The sequence below is a fragment of the Vulpes lagopus genome, chromosome X (genome assembly GCF_018345385.1).
Source record: "Vulpes lagopus strain Blue_001 chromosome X, ASM1834538v1, whole genome shotgun sequence".
Classification (NCBI taxonomy): Eukaryota; Metazoa; Chordata; class Mammalia; order Carnivora; family Canidae; genus Vulpes; species Vulpes lagopus.
The window spans coordinates 107,933,912-107,941,652 of record NC_054848.1 but is presented as its reverse complement, the minus strand read 5'-3'; the positions used below and the strand labels follow the sequence as shown (position 1 = coordinate 107,941,652).

The window sequence follows — 7,741 nt, the reverse complement described above, 5'->3', positions numbered from 1 at the left end:
TGCCAGCCCCTTGAAAATAAAAACAACTTCCCACTGCCTTTGTGTATCTTAGCATCTAGCACAGTGCCTTCAATGTAGTAAATACCCAAGAAAGGTTCATTGGATGAATGATGACCCTCATCTGTCTCCATGAATTCCTTGGTCTTCTACCCACACAGTCCCTCTGACTGGGAACTTCCCATGCAGAACTGCTACTAGTAAATAAAGGGGATGTGACCTATGACCAAAGGTAAATAAAACACTTAATTGTAGGATTTAAAAGATCATCGTCAAGCAAGCTACTGAAACTCAGCCAACCATACATTGTGATCCATCAAGATGGCAAAGTCATTTCCAATTTGCACAAAGATTATAGAATGATATTGTTTCTCATTAAATTTTTGAATAAATGGCTGGTTAAGATGCACATACTTGCAAGTCATTTACAATAGCAACAATTTATTTGGGAATTTATGACAACAGGTGAATTCTACAGAGAATGTGATGTACCCTTGGGTATTTTAAAATATATCCAAGAATTATACTAAATAGTATATGCTTATTTATGTTTATATACTTCACCATTCTATTAGATCCTAAGTGATGTACTATATATATTTTCCTTTGGATGTTGAATACAAAAGAAACAAGTTGGGGATGCCTGGCTGGCTCAGTTGGTAGAGCATGTGACTGTTGATCTCAGGGTTGTGGGTTCGAGCCCCACACTGGGGGTAAGTAGGGTTTACTTTGAAGAAAAAGAATCAAGTTGGACCCCTACCTTATACCATATACAAAAATTAATTCAAATTGGTCAACAAGCAAAATGTAAGAGATAAAACTCTTGGAAAAAAAACATTGGGTAAATCTTTATGACCTAGGATTTGGCATATCCATACTTGGCTGATGGGAAAGTAAAATATTGCAGCCATTTGGAGAAGAACATTACATTAAGCTGCAAGTGTGATGCTCACCCATGATCACAATTTTCCTGGATGAGTTTCAGTTTTTCTCTATAAGTCTTAGTAGTAATAATTCCGTTTTTTTCATTTATTCAGTATATGACATATAATAAATAAGATGCTTCTTCTCAATTCCTGATTGCTTTCATCCATAGGAGGAATTCAATTAGTGTGACATTCCTAGATTCTTTCCACCTTTTCACAGACCAAACTACAAGGTAGTTAGGGTGACTTATCTGTTTAATGAATCTGGGGAGAATAAACTAGGTATGCGAGGCCTAGGCCCTTCTTCTTTCTCCTTTTAGAGCCAATGCTCTAATAGAATGCTGTTTCATACTGTAAATTTTCTCTGGGAAGGCATATTGACCCTGGTCCGTTGCCACATGAATGAGCAGATAAGTATATCAGTTAGCTTTTACCCTATAACAAAGCCCCAGTGGCTCAGCGGTTTAGCGCCTGCCTTCAGCCCAGGGCGTGATCCTGGAGACCCAGGATTGAGTCCTACGTCAGGCTCCCTGCATGGAGCCTGCTTCTCCCTCTGCCTTTGTCTCTGCCTCTGTGTGTGTGTGTGTGTGTATGTGTGTCTGTCATGAATAAATAAATAAAATCTTTAAAAAAAAAAAAACAATCCCAAATGTAATGGCTGTATTAGTTTCCTTTTCTTTTTTAATTTTTTAATTTTTTATGATAGTCACACAGAGAGAGAGAGAGAGGCAGAGACATAGGCAGAGGGAGAAGCAGGCTCCATGCACCAGGAGCCTGACGTGGGATTCGATCCCGGGTCTCCAAGATCACGCCCTGGGCCAAAGGCAGGCGCCAAACTGCTGCGCCACCCAGGGATCCCTGTATTAGTTTCCTGGGGCTGCTTTAACACAGTACCACAAATTGGGTGGCTTAAAACAATGTAACTATATTCTCTTGCAGTTCTGGAGGTTAGAAGTCTGAAATCAAGGTGTCAGCAAGGTCACACTCCCTCTGAAGGCTCTATGAGTGAGTTTGTCATATGCCTTTCTCTTAGCTTTTGGTGATTGCCAGGAATCCTGGGAATTCATTGGCTTGTGGAGGTATCACTCCAACCTCTGTCTCCGTACGCACATAGCATTCTCCCTGTGTGTCTGTCTCAGTGTTTCTCCTCCTCTTCTTCTCCTCTTCTTATAAGGACACCAGTCATATTGGATGAAGGGTTCCCCCTACTCCAGTATGACCTCATTGTAACTTACATTTTAATCATATTTGCAACATTCTATTTTCAAAAAAGTTCACATTCACAAGTACCAGGGGTTAGGACTTCAGTATAGCTTTTTTTGGGGACGTAACTCAATCCACAACAGTAGCTTAAAACAGCAAACATTATTCCTCATGTTCCTATTGGTTAGCTTGACAGGATCTTCTGATATAGGTTGGCTCAACTGGAGTTAGGTGGCCTATTACAGCCTTACTCATATTCTGAGGTCTCACCTGGGACAGCTGAGATGACTATAGCTGCAGCCTCTGCCCACATGACCTTTCACCCTTTGGGAGCTTAGCACATGATTGCTCTCCTGTTGATGGAAGGTTTCCCAACAATAAAACAAAGAAAGCTTCAATGTACAAGAATTTTTCCAAACACTTGCTTGTGTTGTATTTTCTAATGTTCCATTAGCTGAAGAAAGTTACAGGGCTGAACCCAGAATAAGTGTGGGAGGGGGCTGGCCAGAGAGCTATGGATAAATTGGGGCCATTACTGCAAGAGTCTAGCACCTTAAGTATATGTAGCTCTGAGGTTCAGCACTCATCATTCTTCATGCCTTCAGATATAAGTCTTGTTCTCTAATTTAACCATTAACAGCAATAAAAATGAAATTATAGTCCTATCTGGCACTTCATCTTTTCCCTAGATTTTTTTCAAAAACAGGATGAGCTATTCATTTGAGCCTGCACAACTTCATCGTCCTTTTCATATCACTTCTACGAAGTAATAGCATCATTCATCCACTCAACAAGCATTTATTGTGAATCTATTATGTGGCAAACACAAGAAAGATGGTGGTGAACTAATAAGACAGTCTCTACCATGACAATGTTTAAATTCTGACTCCCAGTTTAGAGGTCAGGTGATAGTGAAGCCAAATAGCAGCTGGGGGTAGAGAGAACCGTAATCCCTGTCCTATAATCTCTGAAAGCCAGCCTCCCCTCAGTGCCACCACAAGGCAACACAGGATCTACAAAAAAAAAAAAAAAAAAAAAAAAAAAAAAAAAAAAAAAACTCAGCATGCTGTGTAATAATAGCCTCAAAATGAATATCCTACCTCCTTCCAACAAGATCCCTTCCTGGAGTCTCTTCTACGTAGAAATTCTGGAGTGGCCTCTAAATTCAGTATATCTCTAACACTTTTATATGCCCAAACTAATTTGGAGGCCATTGACCAAATTGCACCAGCAGTGTGATTTCACCACAGCGTGAAATACTGGTCACAAGGTAACCCCCAAAGTCACCCTTCATTTATAATTTGCATTTTCTGAAACAGCTTCATTGAGATATAGCACAGGTATCATACAATTCACACATTTAAAGTTTATAATCCATTTTTTGTATATTCACAAAGTTATATAATCATAATCAATTCTAGAACATAGTCATCACTCTAAAATGAAACATAGTACTATGAGCAGTCACTCCCCATTTCTCTCCAAGCTCCCCCAACAATAGGCCAGCACCAATCTGTTTTCTGTCTCTGTAGATTTGCCTATCCGGGGCAATTCTTATAAATAGAATCATACAATATGTGACTCTTTCTGACTGGATTCTTTCACTTAGAATAATATTTTCACAGATCACCCATGTTGTAATACAAATCAGTATTTCATAACTTCTTATTGCTGAATAAGAATCCATTAAATAGATACACAGGTCTCCTGCCACTGCCCAAAATATAGTATTCCTATGAAACCTTCTGTAAGATGAAATGGTGTAAAATGAAGAGGCATGCAAGGAGTTTGGAAGTTGTCACTCGAACCCAACAAGTAAAAAGCTGGACAAACTGAAAAATCAACACTTCCAGGATGAAAAAGGAGAAGAGGACTTCTCGGATATTGCTGTCCTCAAGATCAGAGAGATCAGCAGGTGAACACAGGGCATCATGACTTACTGGAGTGGAGAAGCATAAAAGCATAAGCCATCGTGGGAATCAATACTGGGGTAGGAAAACCTGAAGGGTAGGTAATGGATTACTGCAGGCTTAGTATGGACAACTCTCAGAGTTAAAAACCCTTGGGGGCGGGGCGGGGGGGGAGCACCTGGGTGGTTCAGTGGTTGAGCTTCTGCCATCTGCTCAGGGCGTGATTCCAGGGTCCTGGAATTGAGTCCCACCTCGGGTTCCCTGCGGGGAGCCTGCTTCTCCTTCTGCCTATGTCTCTGCCTCTCTCTGTGTGTCTCTTATGAATAAATAAATAAAATCTTTTAAAAAATCCACAGGGACCCAGTCATGGCAAGGGTCCAACACAATTTTGTGAGATTTACCTCCAGAAGCTAGACAAGGTTCTCATAGTAAACATCAGAGGGAAATCCCCCCATACTTTCTACATTTTGAGATACACCAAAGTAACAGAGAAACTAGTTAAATAGAGATTAATCTGCTGGGCTATTATCGGAGCCTAACTGATCTGGGGGAGGGGAAATATGCAGCTTGCTATAGCCTTCCAGATGGGAGAAGGGATATACTGACTTCTATCCCTCTTTTGCCATTCCATTCTGCCTAACAAGAACAAAGAAACCAAGAATCTCTGGTGAAATTCACAGTCAAGAGGCACAGGGTCTCTAAAAGACTAAAATCTAATCACAGGACAATAGATTGGTTCTTCTCCCCCCACACCTCATCACTATATTATTAAAGGTGTATTTATAGCAATTCCTTTTAGCCAGTATATCATGTCTGGCTATCAAGAAGAAATGACAAGGCATACCAAAGGGCAAAAAAGCCACAATTTGATGAGACAAAGCAAGCACAAGAACCAGACATGGCAGGGATGTTGGAATTATCAGACCAGAATTTAACACAATGATAATATGCCAATGGCTCTAGAGCATAGAATAGACAGCATGCAAGAACACACAGAAAATGCAAGCAGAGAGGTCAAAATACTAAGAAAAAAACAAAAAGAACTCTAGATATCAATACACTAACAGAAATGAAGAACACCCTTGATGAGCCTTATTAGTAGACTGGATCCAGTTGAGGAAAGAATCTCTGAGTTGAGGGTCTCAGTAGAATCTCCTAAAGCAAACAGAACAAAGGCTGAAAAAAGAAACCAGAACAGAATATCCAAGGACTGTGGGACAAATACAAAAGCCATAACATATGTGTAATGGGAATATCAGAAGGGGAAGAAAGAAACAAAGAAACAGAGATATTACAAACAATGACGATTGAGAAATTCTCCCAAATTAATATCAGATACCACATCACAGAGCCAGGAAGCTCAGAGAATAACAAGTAGGATAAATGCCAAAAACAAAAACAAAAACAAAAAAAACTACACTTGGGCATATTATTTCCAAATGATACAAAGTCAAAGATAAAGAAAACTTCTTGAAAGGTGTCAGAGAAAAAAAACTTCATCTATAGAGAAACAAATGTAAGAATTACATCTGTCTTCTCCTCAGAAACCATGCAAGCAAGAAGAGAGTGAAGTTAAATGTTTAAAGTATTGAGAGGAAAAAAATACCAACCTAGAATTCTGTGCTCTGCAAAATTATCCTCCAAAAGTGAAGGAGAAAGACAGACTTTCTTACAGCAAACAAAAATTGAGGAAATTTGTTGCCAGCACATCTGCCTTGCAAGTAATGTTAAAAGAAGTTCTTTGAAGATAAAGAAAATAATACAGGCAGGAAACTTAGATCTCCATAAAGAGGAAAAATATGGAAGAAGGAGTAAGTAAAAGTAAAATACGGCAGAGGTGGTGTCCCCCCAAGTAGGCCAATTCTGCCCTGTTCTTGAAGTCATTCAAGAAGCACCTCCAATCCTTCTAGAGTTTTTCTAAGCACTCAATTCCCTTTCTAGACTGATTTACTTTAGCTTAACAGATCTAGCGTGGTTTCCATTTCCTTCGCTGACCTCTAGCTGGTGCAGAAGCCCTGGGTGACCCATACATACTCCACCAGCTAAGACACCCAGACGGAAGAGACAAATCAGATCCGGAGGAGTCAGAAACAAGAGCACAGACAAACCTCGCTAAATTGTTCATGCAAAATGGTGAGAAGGCACGAATTTTTGAAGAAATATAAAACAGAAGTTGACAGATACAATTGAGATTTTAAAAATGATAATCATTTTGAGAATGAAAACATCTAGACACCTTGTCCAGGAGCTTCCGTAGTTATTTAGTGACCTGAAGGACCCTAGGAGGTAATTACTGTTAATATTTCTGTTTCATAAAAGGAAAACTGAGCCATAGAGAAGTTACAGCCATAGGGAGGTTAAGGAATTTGAGTCATTTGATAATAGCAAGCTAATAACACCAGAATTTGAGCATAGGCACTGACTCCAAAGCCCTCATTCCTAACCACAGGATACTATGCAGGAGTTTATGGCAATAAAATAAAATCGCAGCATTGTTTATCATGAAGAAAAGTGGGAAACAATCTATCTGTTCTTTGGTAGTGGAATGAAAACGAAAACTGCTTTTTTTTTTTTTAAAGATTTTATTTATTTACTCATGAGAGAGAGGCAGAGACACAGGCAGGGGGAGGAGAAGCAGGCTCTCCGCAGGGATCCGGATGCAGAACTCGATCCCGGGACTCCAGGATCACACCCTAGGATGAAGGCAGGCGCTAAACCACTGAGCCACCCAGGCATCCCTGTGTTTTATTCATACAATGGAATGCAGCATAGTCCATTAAAATATAAGAGATAACTTCCGTCCACTTGTATACAGCTCAGAAACATAACACTGAATGAAAAAACATAAGTTGTTAAAGAATACAAACAGCATGATTCTATTGACATACAAATTGTTAAAACGCACAAAGGTGGAAAAATATCCAGGGATAGGAAAACTGCCTCCCGAGGGCCAAATCCAGTTTCTGGCCTGTCCTGGTATGTCCAGGATCTGAGAATGATTTTTTGAACAGTCGTTTAAAAAGAAAAGGGAGAGTACTCAACAGACACCTGCAAAAACCTAAAATATTTATTATCTGGCCCTTTGCAGAAAAAGTTGGCCAAACTCTGCTCTTTCCTGAAGATGCATGCACACACAGGAGAATGATGCACACCGATTTTCTGAATTGGTGGTTACCCCAGTGGAGGGAAAAGGAAAGATATCTGTGCCATTCTGTTTCTTTACAAAAACCGATCGAAGCACATATGATAACATATTAACACTTCTTTCTCTTTTATCCTGGGGAGTGCACAGGTGTCTGGTATATTACATTTCATTTGAATGTTGGAAATGTTTTATGACTACAAAGAACATTTTAAGAACCTCATGAAAAGCTTCATGCAAAGATATTGAAACCACTTAGCAAAAGTTGCAATAAGAACATACGAAATTTAAAAGGGCCAGGCTAACCAGGGAAATACAAATCAAAACTACCATGAGATACCACCTCACACCAGTGAGAATGGGGAAAATTAACAAGACAAGAAACAACAAATGTTGGAGAGGATGTGGAGAAAGGGGAACCCTCTTGCACTGTTGGTGGGAATGTGAACTGGTACAGCCACTCTGGAAAACTGTGTGGAGGTTCCTCAAAGAGTTAAAAATAGAACTTCCCTACGACCCAGCAATTGCACTGCTGGGGATTTACCCCAAAGATACAGATGCAG

The 7,741-nt window shown here is 39.8% G+C and overlaps 1 non-coding gene across 1 annotated transcript; it reads left to right on the top strand.

Moving 5' to 3' along the window:
• The first annotated feature begins 638 nt into the window (after positions 1 to 638).
• Positions 639 to 711, top strand: TRNAN-GUU. The gene has a single exon. It is a non-coding gene; the product is annotated as a tRNA-Asn (tRNA).
• The last annotated feature ends 7,030 nt before the right edge of the window (positions 712 to 7,741 follow it).